Source organism: Coptis chinensis, chromosome 6 (assembly GCF_015680905.1).
Source record: "Coptis chinensis isolate HL-2020 chromosome 6, ASM1568090v1, whole genome shotgun sequence".
NCBI lineage: Eukaryota > Viridiplantae > Streptophyta > Magnoliopsida > Ranunculales > Ranunculaceae > Coptis > Coptis chinensis.
Window position 1 is genome coordinate 51,520,512 of NC_141461.1, and position 18,660 is coordinate 51,539,171.

General features: G+C 34.7%; 4 pseudogenes; all 4 read left to right on the forward strand.

Annotated features, from left to right (window-relative positions):
• Nucleotides 1-91: 91 nt before the first annotated feature.
• On the forward strand, nt 92-213 carry LOC147493582 (5S ribosomal RNA; annotated as a pseudogene).
• Nucleotides 214-988: 775 nt separating this feature from the next.
• On the forward strand, nt 989-1,112 carry LOC147493583 (5S ribosomal RNA; annotated as a pseudogene).
• Nucleotides 1,113-1,272: 160 nt separating this feature from the next.
• On the forward strand, nt 1,273-1,393 carry LOC147493584 (5S ribosomal RNA; annotated as a pseudogene).
• Nucleotides 1,394-2,522: 1,129 nt separating this feature from the next.
• Nucleotides 2,523-2,641, forward strand: LOC147493585 (5S ribosomal RNA; annotated as a pseudogene).
• Nucleotides 2,642-18,660: the final 16,019 nt, after the last annotated feature.

The window sequence follows — 18,660 nt, forward strand, 5'->3', positions numbered from 1 at the left end:
AAAAAAAAAAAATGAGGTTTGTTTCGATTTAAAAATAGGAGTAAGTTCGAACATGAGTTAAGCCAAATATAAATAAAACCGCTTTATTTTCGGGTGCGATCATACCAGCACTAATGCACCGGATCCCATTCCAGAACTCCACGATTTAAGCGTGCTTGTGAGAGAGTAGTACTAGGATGGGTGACCTCCTAGGAAGTCCTCGTGTTGCACCCATTTTTTTTTGCAAAAAAAAAAAAAAAAAAAAAAAAAAATAAAAAATTTATTTTCTAAAAAAAAAAAAAAAGAGGTTTGTTTTGATTTAAAAATAGGAGTAAGTTCGAACATGAGTTAAGCCAAATATAAATAAAACCCTTTATTTTTTAGGTGCGCGATCATACCGGCACTAATAATGCGGATCCCATCGAGAACTCCATGATTAAAAGCGTGCTTGGGAGAGATTAGTATTAGGATGGGTGACCTCACAGGAAGTCCTCGTGTTGCACCCCTATTTTGCAATTTTTTAAAAAAAAAAAAAATAAAAAAAAAAATAGGTTTGTTTTGAAAAAATAAAAAGTTCGAACATGAGTTAAGTCAAATTTTTATTTAATTTTAAAAAAATAAAAGCTTGCCGGTTTGTTTCTATTTAAAAATGTAATACTAGGATGGGTGTTCGAACATGAGTTGGGTCAAATACAATTTTTTAAAAAAAAATAAAAAATAGATCATAAAAAGAGGTAATGCAACGGATAAAATAGGAAGTAAGTTAACATGAGCGTGCTTAAAAGTAGTATTAGGATGGGTGACCTCTTAGGAAGTCCTCGTGTTGCCCCTATTTTGCAATTTTTTTTTTTAAAAAAAAAATTTAAAAAAAAGTGTCGACATGAATTGGGTCAAAATTTTTTTATTTTAAAAAATAAAAAATAAAAAATGTGAGGTTTGTTTCGATTTAAAAATGGGAGTAAGTTCGAACATGAGTTAAGCCAAATATAAATAAAACCGCTTTATTTTCGGGTGCGATCATACCAAAGCACTAATGCACCGGATCCCATCAGAACTCCGCAGTTAAGCGTGCTTGAGCGAGAGTAGTACTAGGATGGGTGACCTCCTGGGAAGTCCTCATGAAGTCCCCTCTTTTGCATTTTTTATTTTATTTATTTTTTGAAAAAGGTTTTTTTGGGAAAAAAAAAAAAAAAAAAAAAAAAATAAAAAATGCCGAGGTTTGTTTTGATTTAAAATAGGAGTAAGTTCAAACATGAGTTAAGGCCAAAAAATAAATAAAACCGCTTTATTTTCGGGTGCGATCATAGCTGCACTAATGCACGGATCCCGTGAGAACTCCATGAGTTAAAAGCGTGCTTGGGCGAGAGTAGTACTAGGATGGGTGACCTCTTGGGAAGTCCTCGTGTTGCACCCCTATTTTGCAATTTTTTTTTTAAAAAAAATAAAAAAATAAAAAATTTAAAAAAAAAAAAACATGAGTTTAAGTTTTTTATAAATTTTTTTATTTTTTTTAAAAAAAATAGGAGGTTTGTTACGATATAAAAATGAGAGTAAATTTTTTAAAAAAAAAATAAAAAATAAAAAATGCCGAGGTTTGTTTCGATTTAAAAATAGGAGTAAAAGTTCAAACATTAGTTAATCAAATACAAACAAAACCTTTATTTTATGGTGCGATCATACCAAAGCACTAATGCACCGGATCCCATCGAACTCCGTTTGATTAAAGCGTGCTTAAGCGAGACTAGTACTAGGATGGGTGGTGACCTCTGGGAAGTCCTCATGTTACACCCCTATTTTGGATTTTTTTTTTTTTAAAAAAAAAAAAAAAATTTAAAAAAAAAAAAAAATTTTTTTTTAAAAAAAATTTAAAAAAAAGCGATGTTTGTTTGATTTAAAATAGGAATAAGTTCGAACATGAGTTAAGCCAAATATAAATAAAACCCTTTATTTGGAGGTGCGATCATACCAACACTAATGCACCGGATCCCATCAGAACCCTTGAGTAAAAAGCGTGCTTAAGTTAGAGTAGTACTAGGATGGGTGACCTCTTGGGAAGTCCTTGTGTTGCATCCTTCTTTTGTAATTTTTTTAAAAACAAAAAAAAAACCGAAATTTAAAAATGGGAGTAAAAAGTTGGGTCAATTTTTTTAAAAAAAAAAAAAAAAAAAAAGTAAGGTTTGTTTCAATTTAAAATGAAAGTAAGTTCGAACATGAGTTGGTGAAATATAAATAAAACCCCTTTATTTTCGGTGCGATCATACCGGCACTAATGCACCTGGATCCCATTAGAACTCCATGATTAAAAGCGTGCTTGGCGAGAGTAGTAGTCTAGGATGGATGACCTCACGGGAAGTCCTCGTGTTGCACCCCTATTTTGAATTTTTTTTTTTAAAAAAAAAGGTTTGCTTCAATTTAAAAAAAAAAAAAAAAATAAAAATTTTTTTTTTTTAAAAAAAAAAAATGGCGAGGTTTGTTTCGATTTAAAAATGGGAGTAAGTTCCAACATAAGTTGGGTCAAATACAATTAAAACCTCAATACTTTCGGGTGCGATCATACCAGCACTAATTCACTGGATACCATCAGAACTCCGCAGTTAAACATGCTTGGGTGACAGTAGTACTAGGATGGTTGACTGCTTGGGAAGTCCTCGTGTTGTACCCCTCTTTGTAATTTCTTTTTTTTGAAAAAAAAATCTGAGGTTTTTTTTTTAAAAAGTAAAAAAAAATAAAAAAATTTTATTTATTTTAAATTAAAAAGCTAGGTTTGTTTCGATTTAAAAATTGGAGTAAGTTCGAAAATGAGTTAGGTCAAATACAAATAAAACCCCAATACTTTCGGGTGTGATTATATCAGCACTAATGCAGTGGATCCCATAAGAACTCCATAGTTAAGCGTGTTTGGGTGAGAGTAGTACTAGGATGGGTGACCTCTGTCATTAACTCAGACATATGTGTGCTTTGCTGGCGAGAAGTTGAAACATCAACTCATCTGTGTTTTGAGTGCTCTTACTCAATCAATGTTAGGATATTTCTAATAGATTTGGCAGGCTATGCAAGGCAGAGAACAACAAATTGGCTGGATGAAGTGCAATGGAAAGTCTAGAAATCTAATGGAAAGAAAGTAAACAAGATGCTTTGAAACTCACAGCGACTGCTTTCTTTCAATTGGATTTGGCAGGAAAGGAACAGTCGTATTTTCAAACATGAAACGAAATTCCTCGATCAGATGGTACGCCAAATCATGCATGATGTCAGAACTAAAATGGGCTCGATGAGAATAAAGATATCAATGGGTTTGGAAAGGGAGGATTTCATGTAGAGGTGGAACTTGTTTGTCGAACTAGTACAAGCAACGACTCAGAAGTGCAAATGGGAGCGAGCTAGGTGAGATATCGTTAACTTAACTACTGATGGTACATCACAAGGGCTAGAACGAGGATGAGCAGCAACACTTAGAGATAAACTAGGTATGGTCATTGCGGCAGAAAAAGGAAAATCACATTTTTGCATCTATAACATTCATTGAACTCGGAAAGATGCAAAAAGGATTGGAACTTGCACAAAGACACAATATCAAGAAAGTTAGAGCACAAACAGACTCAACGAACGTGATTAGCTTTTTAAAGAAAAAGAAGGACCAACCATGGAGGGTGAAGAAGATACTTGAAGACATCAGGAAAAGAACTAGTATTTTAGAATTTTTTTTCTATAATACTTGTGTTTAGAGAGTGTAATAAGCTATCTGATTGTTAGGCAACTAATATCCCAGTTGTTTCTTTCATTGAACTCACTCCTAGCTCATTTTCAGAAGATATAAAGAAAATTGTGTTTGAAGATTCTAGTGGGAAAGAGTAATTAAGATTGTAATAATTCAACTTTTTTATCCTCTTTGAGGAAGGGGTAGGGAACCTCTTAATTAAAAAACCATGCTTACCCATAAAAAAAAAAAATCGTGGTGAGTTAGGGTTTTGAAGTTGTTCATCCTCTATTATTTTTGGGATGATTTTTTTTATGTATAATGATGTTAAGAACTAGCTATTATTATTTTGATAATGAAAAACATGGAAATAAATGTTATTTTGGTATGAAAAACATGAAGAACCTGATATGAAAAAGGTAACTTGGTTAGCAAGTTATACTTATTTGATTAATTCAAATGAGTATAACCAACTTTTGTTGGGTAAATGATGATTTAGAAGATGTTCTGAAGAACTATTGTTATGAAAAAGAAGATAACACAACTTGAATGGAAGAAAAGCAACAAGATTCAACAAAACTTCAAGCTTTAAGTAATGAAAATGGAAAATATTTCAATTAAAAGTAAATAAAAACAATTAACTAATTCTTATCTCCTACTCCTACTAGAGTCTAGCTATTAGTTAACTAGCTCCCTTATTTTGTGAGCATCTCTACACTTATATATGTATAGAGATGTACAAATTTGCCCTCCTCTAATCTTATCCAACAAGTAACCTAATCTAGAAGCTTGTTGTGCCTTCTTTGAGTGGATAGGGTCAAGCCTTTTGGGCGCAAGTAGTGGTGTAATACGGGGCGGGCCGGGTAAACCGTGGGTCAAATAGTGATGGGTCAGGTTGGGGCGGGTCTAGGGGATACAAATCCTGTAGTCCTCGACGGGGTGAGGTGGGGCGGGTTGAAGTGTCATGTCTTAGTACCATCACCCGACTTGTTGGGTCAGCTTACGGGGCGGGTTTTGGGCGGGTCATCCGGGTCGGGTGGAAATTATCATTTTAACCCAATTTCACCCAAAAAAAACTTTCTAATTCTTCAAGTAATATATTTCCAATTCACAATATAGAGAAAAAAAAATGGAATCAATAGATAAAAAATAAACAAAAATTAAAAAACTTTAACTTGAACCCAAAACCATATCTGTAAATTTGAAACTTTTTTCTCGTGATTTACTATCCATTTGTAAATTGATTATTTTCCATAACATGATAAAATGAAGATGGGAGCGAGGATCTATGGTACGAAACAATAAAATATAAACTAAAAGAATTCGAAATTAATACAAGGATGAATAATTCATCTTCTCCAAAATTCAAAAGTTGAATTTAAACTTTTGATATTTACCCAATGTTCAAACTTGAATATGTGAAATTGATGTTGAACTCATAAGTTTGTATTCTTATCTCTCAAATTCCTACAAAAGTTAAAAGAAAATATACACAAAATACAAAAATATTAGAGTTAGAGTCTTGAAATTGTGCGGGTCAACGACTTTTGACACAGTGCGGGTCGGGTTTGAGCATAGAACCTACACCCATAGCCCGACCGCATAAAAACGGTGGCGGGGCGGGGTGAGTCTATTTTCGGGTCGGTGCGGGTTTGGGTGGCGGGTGAAGACCGGGTACCCTACCGGATGATGGGTCAACGGTTTTTTTTTACACTCCTAGGTGCAAGCCATGTCTTTGGGAATTTGATTCTTTGGCCTTTTGAGACTTTTGTGCTTAGTCCTTGTCTTGCAAAAGGTTGAGTCTTTGGTCTCTGAAGCCTTGGAGTATTTCCCGAGCTTTTGAGTTTTTGGACCCTTGAGTTGACTTTGACTTTGACCGTTGATTTTTTGATACTTTTTCTCAGTTATCACATAAGGTCCCTTTTAGGCTCTAGATCACGTCATTTGAGGTATTTGGACCAGAATAGGCTTGTATCTTGAAAAAGCGATAATAACATGAGTTTTGTACATTATTTATTATATAATTTAACATAATTGAATCATTATAAGAGGATAAAAATGCATATTTGGGGACTGATCAATTAGAACGAATGCAAAATATTTGATTGAATGCATCTACTTGTGAGCTTGCATTAGAATGAATGCAAAACACTTGAATGATTGAATGAGCGCGTCTACAAGCGAGCTTGCACTAGAATGAATGCAAAACACTTGATTGATTGAATTAACGCGTCTACAAGCGAGCTTGCATTAGAATGAATGAAAAACACTTGATTGAATGCATCTACATGTGAGCTTGCATTAAAATGAATGCAAAATACTTGATTGAATGCATCTATGTGCGAGATTGCATTAGAATGAATGCAAAACACTTGAATGATTAAATGAACGCGTTTACAAGCAAACATGTAGTAGAATGAATGCAAAACACTTGATTGAATGCATCTTCATGTGAGCTTGCATTAGAATGAATGCAAAACACTTGATTGATTGAATGAATACAAAACACTTGGTTGAATGCATCTGCATGTGAGTTTGCATTAGTGGCATGTTGAGATCCGTGGTGAGTTGGGGTTTTGAAGTTGTTCATCCTCTATTATTTTTGTGATGGTTTTTGATGTATAATGATGTTGAGAACTAGCTATTATTGTTTTGATAATTGATATTCATAATTTAACACTTTTACTCCTACTTAACTAATTTATGCTAGGAAGAAGTAAAGTTAAATTATTCTACGTTCTACTCTCGATTATCATGCAATAACATGAGTAAGAATTTGTTCCACTCCTAGTTGCTTAGAATGTAACAATTTCACTAATTTAAACAATTCAACAATATGATGAGAGTAATAATTTTAATAGAACTAATATGGTGAGAACTAATATTAAAGATATTCTAAATTAAACTATGACAATTTAATACTAAGATGTGAATATAAAGAAGGAATTAGGGAGATTTGATATCCACTTTGATTAATCCCTAACATGCTAGTATAGATTTTTATTGCAACCCTAATTTTTATGTTTTTACACAAGGTTCAACATAAAGGTTAGGTTTTTTTATCCCTAATTATTCATGACATCTCTAACCAACTAATAATTAGCATGAGAGGAAGTTTAAACCCATTCTCATGGTGAATGAACTTCCTTTTAGAATTGAAACTCTTAAATGCAATGATTCTATACTAACACATCAAGTCTTCATCAAAGCTTCAATCAAACCCCTCTAATGGAGGTTTAGGTATGAATCATGGGACTATCATGGAATAAATAATAGAAAGAAGAATACATAATGAAAGTACTATTTTATTAAAAATAACTTGAATTGATTTAATGGTGGCTACTAGCTAGGCTAATAAAACATAAACTAGGTTTACTAAAAATAATAACTAAGAGACAAGAGGTAGGAGAGGAGTGTGTTAGAGTTTGTCCTTAGTCCTCTTTATATAGGAGAGGGTTAGGTTTACAATTTCGTGCATGGGCTTTGGAGCTATGTTTTAGGCCAGTAAATCAAGCCCAAAACCTAATTACTTAAATCGAAAAAGGGTTTCTCTGTTGGAAATTACTGCAATAGGCTTTTTGTCCACTTTTACTCCTCTGATTGGATCAAGGCCTAGAATATTAGAAAGCTCTCTCCGAGCCGGTCCGTTTGACATCTAATAGGCCCAATTCCGAGGTCTGAGTCCAAAGATACGACCTATGGAAGTTCTTTTAACTTTTATGCTCTATTTCTACCCGCGTTGACTTTGGATTTTCAGCTTTGACTGGGCTTTTTCTCCTTGAAACTTGGGCTTTAACCATAGAACTTCTTAGCAACCAACCTTTGCTCCTTTCTCTTGCAAAAGTGACATATTTCCTCACATAATTGATTCCAAGACCTGAAATACATAAAAGTATGTAAACAGTACTATCTCTTATTTATTATAAATATAATTGGTCTATATATAATGTTATTAAGGGGTTAAAACTACAGTTTTGGGCTCTTATCAAACCACCCCGAAACAACATTTTGCTTGTCCTTAAGCAAAGATAAGAAATTAAAATAAGTGACCAAAAATGAAGTTCTAACTAATCTCGTTTCTCAAAGTGCAATTGCATTGACCATAATATGCAATAAGGCCTTAAACCACTAGGAATTCCCTAGTGGACGAGTTATATAGCCTCATGAGAGTTTTACAAAGAAGATACTCACAAACTTCATTTATACTACAACGACTAAGAAATAAAATTAATGTTTCCTTATTTATTCTCAGATATCTATACATCTCACTAGCAATGAATAAAGAATAATTAATTCGAAACATAAGCTAATACGTGCGTAATAATCAATCATCTACGGATAAACATATATATAATAAACTATGCTATGAAATGTAATAACAGGTCCGTTTCTGAAACTTTGGAATAGCGTCCTTAAGTAGGTCCTAAAAAATATGTCAAGACAAAAACACTTTGATTTCTCCACTCAAGTTTCGCTCTTTCTAGTGCGTAGTGGGCACACTTTTCCTCACAAACTCAATGATGTACAAGGAAGCCGAAGTCGATCAAACACATCTGCCACTTACTATCATACTAACCTATTCCTAATTGAGTTAGAGGGCTTTATTAGGTGTTGCAGGGATTATGTGATGGTTTTAAGAAGGAAGGAAATGGATATTCAAAAGGACAAGTCTGAGATAATAGGATCTTCAAAATATGTAACTAGAGAAAACCTTGTTATTATTTTGCTTCTACACTTTGTTTCCATCCTTAGCCATTTTTTTTCTTTTTCTTTTGGCTTTTGACTCATTTGATTCTGTTTTTGGAGTTCTAACTTTTTATTTTATTTATTTATTTATTTTCTTTGGATGGAAACTTTATTTTCTTTTCTTATTTGAAAGTAACTAACAAATTCTTGGTTTTCCACAGGTTTTTCTCTTTTCTTTTCTTTATTTCATCTCTATTCTCAGACTCATTCAAAAATGGGTAGGCTGATTTTATTTTTATTTTGTTCTTGTAAAAGGGTAAAGGATTTGTGGTTTATGAAAAAGCTAAATAAAGGCTAAGAGGGGGGGGGAGTAGCAGAAAATAATTTTATATAGGTTTGAATTTCTAGCTATATCGATCCAAAAAAGGGCCTAAATTCTTGCTTAGGATATGGTATAGTGATCAAGCAAGTGGACGTGTGATTTCTCTATTCGGAATTTACTTCTCCTTTGTGTCATTACTCAAATATTTCACTCATATATGACTTTTAGGCTATATTCTCACAGGATTTGTAGAATAAGTACTCTAGCCTAGATTTCAGAAACTTATTGTCAATACAAATATAGATGCTCATGCAATATATTTATAGAAAGATACAATGACTATTACCTACATATTAACCTATGTTTCTAAAAACTATTCTAATTTAAGAGCTAACGTGAAACTTCTAGACTACTATCATCACAGAAAAAGAAACAATACAAATATTCCTAAGTGCATAGTATAAATTATTTTTATTTATATTTTTTAATTTTTTTTAATAGAAAACAAGTGCATATTATACATATATATATATCCTAATAAGTGCCTTAAATTACGCGTGTTTCTATGCCACCCCCAAACAAAAACATTGTTTGTCCTCAAAGTATAGAAACAAGAAGAATAGAAAATACCATGGAAACGCGTGAAAATGTTAGAACACCAGCAAAACAAATTTAGAACATACTAATATAGGTAAAGAAAAATAGATGCAACTCTATATGAGTTCCACCCGTTATGGGAATAACAAAAATTAAATTGCTTGAGACAAACAGACACTAATAGAAAGCAAAACTTATCTCATATCCAACACTAAGCATTGTCCTCCCCTTCTATAAAGAAGTGAGGTTCCTTTGCATCTTGCCAAGCCATGATAATTTACCAGGCCTCACGCCATTTATCATCTACCTTTGCTAACCTGCTAAGCGCCACTTGGTCGGATGGGGTGTAAGTTGCAACCCAATTAGATTGTAGCCTCCACCCCGGCCAAATCAACGCACGAAAAGAGCATATAATGCAATTGGTGGGTCTCACAATGTAAACCCCAACCCAATCCGTGGAACGGGTACAAAACTCAAGAAAGAAACATAGCATTATGTGGCAAACCAAGACATGCATAAGAAGGTACTTATGCTTCATACTATGGGCTCGTGCTAAACTAGGCACTAAGGTCTAGGGAAGGTCATAGAGCATATGTCCCTCAGCTAGAGCAAGGAAGACTTCACAAGTGGTGTTATTCACAGAAGAAAAATGTCATTCCCCTAAAATATTCAGCATAATAAAGAACATAATAGTGCCTAAATTAAGGGACATGCTACCAAGGGCTACGTTATATTGCCCTTGGTCCTCTACACGAAAAATCCCTGCACCATAGGTCTCATGCAAATACTCATAGTTGTAGATGTACATATTATCAGCCATATAGCCCCATGAGTTTTGGGCAGCAGGCATAGAAAGTCCAATAGCAAAGGCTAACAAGAACTTGCTTAAATCCATTGTTACATCATTAATGGTGATAGAGAACACTTGTTCCCCATCCGGTGGATAAAAGAACTTACAATGATCATAGAAATAAGCAGTAAGTGCAGGAGAATACGTTTCATTAGCACTTACCATTAGAGGTTGCCATCCTGATTGTACAATCAAATCGCGAAACCAGAACCCATAGGTGTCACTCTCGAGCAATTCTTCAAAGGACTGCTCTGGTATGATTTGAGGAGATTTCATAGCAAACAAATACATTACTGAACTCCTGGAAGTGACTGCAGAAATCCCCAAAAAAAAGAACAGGAGGTATGTTGAGGTTAAGGCAAGGGCGCGCTCAGAATGGCTTATGTCAGAGGGCGGGCGCACTCTCTTCTGAAAAAAAGAAATTCTGCGATACTGGAAGTTGGGCGCGGGTGCGCCTGTGCTAGTGCAAAATAAGGGCGTGCGCGCTCTGAGCTAGGCCTGTGGTATGAAATTATGAGGTGCGATGTGAAGTATATGGTGTGCCATGTATTTATAGAGCACTAGTTTCTTAAACAAAGGTCCTCAAGGTTCCTTAATTGATAAGGAAAGAGATGGAATAAGAAAAAGGTTGCTAAAAACCAAAATAGAAACAACCGAGAGAAACCTCAGCAGCAATTCTACATGGTTTTAAACATCCTATCAACAAAGCAATCTCAATGCCTTTACCCCTTGAGGTTGCACCAAACTACAATAGCTAATTCTAGCTACACCACATTAGCAGCATGCTCATATATAAACTATATTCCTACAACCTCGCAATATTAACTTCCAAAAACATATGGATATGGTAAATACAATGCTAAACAAATAATGTCACCCCCAAATAAGTCAGAAAGGTGGGATTCATGAAAAATAGATAGCATGTTGGACAAAAATTAAACTAACTTGAAATTCAAATAACAACCAAATACACAATCCAATATTAACTACTTAACTAAACAACTCGGAATAAAAAATCTACTAAAATAGGGAAATATTCCTAAACATAATATAACTAACGAACTAGCCACGAGATGAGGAAGGGCCAAAGCCATCCGTCCTGCATCGACAATGCTCACGCCTTCCCGAGTCAGCAGAAGAAGAACCATCATGAGGTGGCAGACATTGTAGAACTTTTTCTTGAAACGCACTCTGCTGCTCCATGAAGATATCCATGGCTTCCCAATGCTCTTGATGAGTCTGAGCGAGAGTCTTCATGTTAGTTTGGAGATCCTGGTGACTATCACCTAGCAACTGAATATTGTTCTGAAGCTTCTCTTAGTTACGTTGAAGGTGACTTTGCTTAGTCTGAATAGCCTCACAGAGGTCATTAAGAGAACGTTGGCCTGTACGAATCATCTCATACTAGTTATGGAGAGTTCCCAGGCCACGATGAGGTAATGAGACATGGGCCACATCCATAGTAGCCCTTTCCAAAGCTCCTATATCAAAACAGGCTGTATTTTCCTCCTCTTCCTCATCCGATTCCATCTCAGCAGCCATAACCTCAGCCAAATTCCACTCCTTCTGAATACACTCCCTATAAATATGTGCATTCTCATACACCTTCAACTTAACCTTACTCGACTCCAGCACACATCCCTAAAACAACATAATCTTCGTAATCAATGCAGGGAAAGCTGCAGTAGTTTGACAAACTGCTATAATCTCATGTATCATAAACTCAAGGTTGCAAAACTCATACCTCCTGTTCTGAAGGATCTAGAGAATGTGCAGACAAATTGCATTGATGTCACTGGCTTTCGTGGTGGCAATCACATTCTTACCAATCCACTGAGCCACAGCCAGCTGGTTTCTTCTCAGAGACGTTTGACGAACATAATGCGAGCCAGGATTGTAACCTCTTTCCAACACTGCCTCCATCATTAACGTACCGATTCCACCAAGCTAAGATTCCTGTGTGGTGATCATGATATCTCTTTGCTCAATGCCAGTAACCTCAGCCAACACTACTGTAGTCAATTCCTTCCGACTACCATTCACCTCCACAAAAATCCTACGACCATTAATCACCCTCTTCTTGTAAAAAGAGAACACCAAATCCAGGTAATAAAAATCATCCATAAAATATCACAACCCTTTCCACTTCCTAATACACATTTCTGTATCGTAGAAGGGTGCAAACTATTGAGCAATAAAAACTTGCTAAGGAAGAATTTTAGGGTTTTTAAGAGCCATTAAGATATGGAATTGAAATTTGTGGTGAAAGTAAGATGTGGGATAGTGAAAAAAAAAATACTCGGTTTAAACTGGAACTGGGGTTGTGTGCAGGTTAAGGCGCGGGCGCGCTCAAGTTGGTCTGGCCCAAAGGGCGTGCGCGTTATAAGTTTTTCTTTGGTCAGGCGGTGTTCTGTAATGGAGGCAAGGAAGAGAAGAAAAAAAAATGCGTGGGGTTTTAGAAATAGGGAGTCACGTGCGGGCCACGTGATTACGTAGGGTTTTAAAATTTCGGGCCCAATCCCAAAACAAATCTGTAATACTCATCTTGTCCTATGCCTTGTATAACTTAAAACTAAAATTCCCAATTCGTTAACGGTCCAATTTTTTGCGAATGACCTATGAAAATGATCAGCAGGGAAATTACAATCTAATGATCTATAAAAAAAAATTCAAATCTAGCCATGGTTGACATATAAGAAGATGGAAAACCCCTCGAAATGCGTGAATAACATAAGTTATGTGATCAAAAGAAATTTAAATTCATAGATAGTGTCAACTCGAATTAAAGTACGACTAAACGGCATAAACAACAAGAATAGGAAGTTGAGTGATCAAGAATGGAAAGACCAAACACCCTACCCTCAAACAAAATTTTGAAAACAGGGTTTAGAATTTTTTTTTTAAAAACTGGGTCTTTTAAAGTCAGATTCCCGAGACTTATTAGATTGCTGTTTATAGGGTTTTAATATTTTTTACTTTTTATTCATAAGATTTAATATAAAAGAAAATAATAAAGCAATAAGGATGTTAATCACTCCATAGAGAAACATGACTCAAAAACGAGAAAACATGCAAGAGTGGAAAGCGTGAATTACGTTAAACGTGGACTTAGGATCCGGTACTTACAGCCACACACTCCAAAAGGAGGGCCCGGTTACCTTAATGGTACACTTACCAATATATGGAAATGAAATGAAGTACACCAAACATCAAAAGTAAGTCCTCATAGATAGGGTCTTGTAAAAGGACATTCTCCACATCTGGGGACATTAACTTGTGAAAATGTTTTAAGCATTGGCCATTGACTTGAAAGGTACTGTTGTCTTTAGGATTTACCAAGGTGATTGCCCCGTAAAGGGTGACTTCAGTAACCAGAAAAGACCAGACCAACGGGTTTTTAATTTCCCTGGGAAAATATGCAAACGTGAGTTGTAAAGCAAAACCTTTTGACTAACTACAAACTCTTTACGCAAAATTTGTTTATCATGAACATGTTTCATGTTAGCTTTATAATCCTTCGCGAGATCATAAGAATCGCTACAGATTTCTTCAAGCTCATTTAATTGCAACTTGTGCTTGACACCCTCCTCATCAATATTGAAGTTTAGGCTTTTTATAGCCCACATAGCGCGGTGCTCCAATTCAACAGGCAAGTGACAAGGTTTTCCAAACACAAGTCTAAGAGGAGACATTCCTATAGGAGTTTTAAAAGCTGTCTAATACGCCCATAAGGCATATGTTAGACGCTTAGACCAATCTTTCTGATCAGGATTAACTATCATTTCTAATATTTTTTTAATTTCCCTACTAGAGACTTCTACTTGGCCACTAGGTTGTGGATGATAAGGAGCTGCCACCTTATGGGTAACTCCGTACTTTTTAACTAAGGAAGAAATAATTTTATTGCAAAAATGCGTTCTGCCATCACTGATGATGGCTTTAGGGATGCCATAATGACAGAAAATGTATTCCTTACTAAAAAACACAATTGTCTTATGGTCATTGCTACGGCAAGCCATGACCTCTATCCATTTGGAAACGTAGTCCACAGCAACAAGAATATAAATAAAACCGTGGGAAACAGGAAAAGGACCCATGAAATCAATGCCCCATACATCAAAAATTTCCACTACCATAATTGGATTTAAATGCATCATATTAGGTTTAGTGATACGTCTAAGTTGCTGGCAATAAACCCACGTCTTGCAATGAACTTGGGCATCTTTAAAAAGGGTAGGCCAATAAAAACCACATTGTAGAACTTTGGCTACCGTTTTCATACCACTAAAATGGCCACCACACTCTTTATCATGGCAGAAAGATAGAACCTCATTATATTCCCACTGGAGAATACAACGACAAATAATCTGATCCACACAATACTTAAAAATGTAGGGCTCATCCCAGTAGTATAGCTTAACTCTAGCAAAAAATTTCTTATGTTCATTTGTTGACCAAACATCAGGAATAATATCATAAACTAAAAAATTCATAATGTCAGCATACCAAGGTGTAGAAAAAATAAAATAAAGATGCTCATCAGGAAAAGAATCAGGTATGGACTCAGAATCACTATCACTGTCATTTGTTAGTCTAGATAAGTGATTAGCAACTATATTTTCAACCCCTTGTTTATCCTTAATTTCTAAGGTAAACTCTTGTAGGGGAAGGATCCATCGGATCAATCTCTGTTTAGTATCCTTCTTGGCTAGAAGGTACTTAAGAGCTGCATGGTCAGTGTATACTAAGGTTTTCAAACCAACCAAATAAGGACTGAACTTATCTAAAGCATAAACCACATCTAAAAATTTATTTTCCATAGTAGTATAATTTCTTTGAGCTTTGATAAAAGGTAAAATGATAGTTTTACCTACGAATAAGCAACGAGACTCAAACGTAACTAAAACTAAAGCTAATTTCTTGCTTAATTATCAAAGTTTTCTATACTCTCGATGCTATTGTAATAAGTGGAGTAGAGAATTCGTTCCACTCCTAGTTCTTTAGAATTCAATGTTAACTACAGTAATCAGTTTATCAAAGCCAATGAGAGTAACGATGGAATTTATACTACGATGGTAATTCCACTAATCAAGATACGATAATTCAACTATGGAAATACTAAATTGACAATATGATAATGAATTAGGGGAATTTGATTCCACTTTGATTAGATTTAATAAACTAACGAAGAAATGTCGTAATCCGAATTGAAATGCTTTCGCATAACAATTGGGTGTTTCTAATCCCTAATTGTTCATGGTAATCTCTACCAACTAACAACTAGCATGTGAAGTAATCAAACCCATTCTCATTGTGAACTAATTACTTTCTGGAATAGAATAGATTTTTACAACCAATTTCTACGCTAACAACAATTAAGTTTCATCAAGGCTTCCTCAAACCCCTCTAATGAAGGTTTTAGCCTTGAATCATCATACTATCATTTCTAAAATAAGAACAATCAAAACAAATCATTATTGATTAACTAATTAACTTTCTTAATCTAATTTATCAATAGTCTAAGATTCAAAATAGATTACAACTGAAATTCAAACAAATCTAGAACTAAAATTATGAATACTAATTATCAATTTAAAACAACTAAATCTATGAATGCAAGATTGAATTCGAAATTAAATATTGAAATATAAACTAAGTATTTTAGTCTAAGATTCAAAACTTGTTCTAACAACTAATAGAATTGACAACTAATTAGATTAATCTATCTAAACTAATTTAATGATTTAAAACTAAGTATTTGGATCATTCACTAATTCAAACTAAGTACAAAATGAATTGCTTAGTAAAAAAAACTAAGTTAAAAACTTCCTTTCTGATCTAGATCTAACTATACTTAAGAGCTAAGTCTTTGTTTGTTAAATGGAGGAGACTAGATCCACAAAATCGTGCATGGGCTGAGGAGCCTGTTCTGGGCTGGAAAATTGAGCCCAAAACCTCAGTACTTCAGCCCACAAAGGGCTTCCAAGCTGGATTTGACTTTAACATCATCTTCATCCCTTTTTGCTCCTCTGATTAATTCAAGGCTGGGACCATTGGAAAGCTCTTTCCAAGACGGTTGTTTTGACATAAGGTAGGCCCAATTCCGAGTTCTAAGTCCAAAGGTACTGCCTTCGAAAGTTCTGCTGACTTTTGTGTGTTGTTTTTGCCCGTGTTGACTTTGACTTTTTAGGTTTGACAAGGCTTTAAAAAGGCTTTTTCTTCTTGAATCTTGGCCTTTTATCATAGAACTTCTTAGCAACCAACCCTTGCTCCTTTATCTCACAAAAGGGGTGCATTTCTGCACATATTCGACTCCAATGCCTAAAATGCATAAGAACACGATAATAGTACTAACTCTTACTTATTAATCACATAATTGGTCAAAAGCGATATTGTTAAAGGGGTTAAAACTATAGTTTTGGGCTCTTATCAAATCACCCCCAAACAACATTTTGCTTGTCCTCAAGCAAATATGAGAAATTAGAATAAGTGACCAAAAATGGAGCTCTAACTAATCTCGTTTCGCCGAGTGCGATTGCATCGACCATATACAACAATGCTTTAAACCGCTAAGAATTCCCTAGTGGACGAGTTATAGCCTCATGAGAGTTTTCTAGTGAAGATACTCACAAACTTCACCTATACTACAATGATTAAGAAATAAATCTATTGTTTTCTTATTTATGTCTCAATTATCTATACATCTCACTAGCAATGAATACAGAATAATCAAGTCGAACCCTAAGCTAATATATGCATAATAATCAATCATCTACGAATAAATATATATATAATGAGTAATACTATGAAATGCACTAATATGTCCATTTCTGAAACTTTGGAATAACGTCCTTAATCACATAAAAGTCAAGACAAAAACACTCTGATTTTTCCGCTCAAGTTTCGCTACTCCAGTGTGTAGTGGGCACACTTTACCTTACAAACTCAATGACACACAAGAAAGCCGAAGTCGATCAAACACATCTGCCACTTACTATCACACTAACCTATTCCTAATTGAGCTAGAGGTCTTTATTAGGTATTGTGGGGATTTGGTGATGGTTTAAGAATGAAGGAAATGAATATTCAAAAAGAACCAGTCTGAGATAATAGAATCTTCATATTCTGTAACTTAGAAAAAACCTTGTTTTTTTGCTTCTACACTTGTTTCCATCTTTAACCTTTTTATATTGGCTTTTTGACTTCTTTTATTCTATTTTTGGAGTTTTTATTTTGTTTCTATTTTTATTTTTCTTTTCTTTTCTTTGGATGGAAACTTCTTTTCTTTTTTATTTTCGAAAGCAACTAACTAATTTTTGTTTACACAGGTTTTTCTCTTTTCTTTTCTTCACTCATCTTATTCTCAGACTCGTTCTAAAATGGGTAGGTTGATTTTTTATTTTGTTTTGTTTTTGTAAAAGGGTTAAGGAATTGTGGTTTATGAAAGGCTAAAGAAAGGCTCAGAGGGGCGACTAGCAGAAAATAATTCATGGGTTTGAATTTTTGGCTATATCGATCCAAAGAGGGCCTAAATTCTCGCTTAGGATATGGTATAGTGATCAAGCAAGTGGACGCGTGATTTCTCTATCTAGAATTTACTTCTCCCTTGTGTCATTTCTCAAATATTTCACTCATATAAAGCTTTATGCTATATTCTCACAGGATTTGTAGAATAACTACTCTAGCCTAGATTTCAGAAACTTACTGCCAAACAATCGTAGATACTCATGTAATATATTTATAGAAAGATGCAAAGATTATCACCTACATATTAACCTATGTTTCTAAAAACTATTCTAATGCAAAAGCTAATGTGAAGCTTCTAGATTATTAAGAGCATAGAGAAAGGAAACAATACCAATATTCCTAAGTGTATAGCATAACTTTTTATTTTTTATTTATTTTTTATTTTTTTTTGAATTTTTGAACTTTTTACTAGAAAACAAGTGCATATTGTACATATCTATATCCTAACAGGTGCCTTAATTTACACGTGTTTCTATGCCACCCCCAAACAAAAACATGTTTTGTCCTCAAAGAAAATAATTAAGGAGGATAGGAGTTACCATTGAAATGTGTGAAAATTTAGAGCATCTGCAAAACAAAGTTAAAACACACTAATATATATAAAGAAAAATAGACGCAACTCTAAATGAGTTCCACCCATTATGGGGATAACAAGAATCAAATTGCTTGGGACATAAGCAGACACTAACTAAAATAAAAACTTACCTTATATCCATCGTTTAAGCGTCATCCTCCTCCTCTTCATAGGACCAAGGTTCTTTTGCGTCCTGCCACACTATGATAATTTGCGAGGCTTCACGCCATTTATCATCTACAATCGCTAACTTGTTTAGTGCCACTTGGTCGGATGAGGTTTAAGGTGCAACCTATTGAGGTTGTATCCTCCACCCTTGCTAAGTCATTACACAGAAGGATCGAATAATACAATTGGTAGGTCTCACAATGTCGACCGCAACCCAATCCGTGAAGCGGACACAAAAAAATAGGGAAGAAATATAGAAT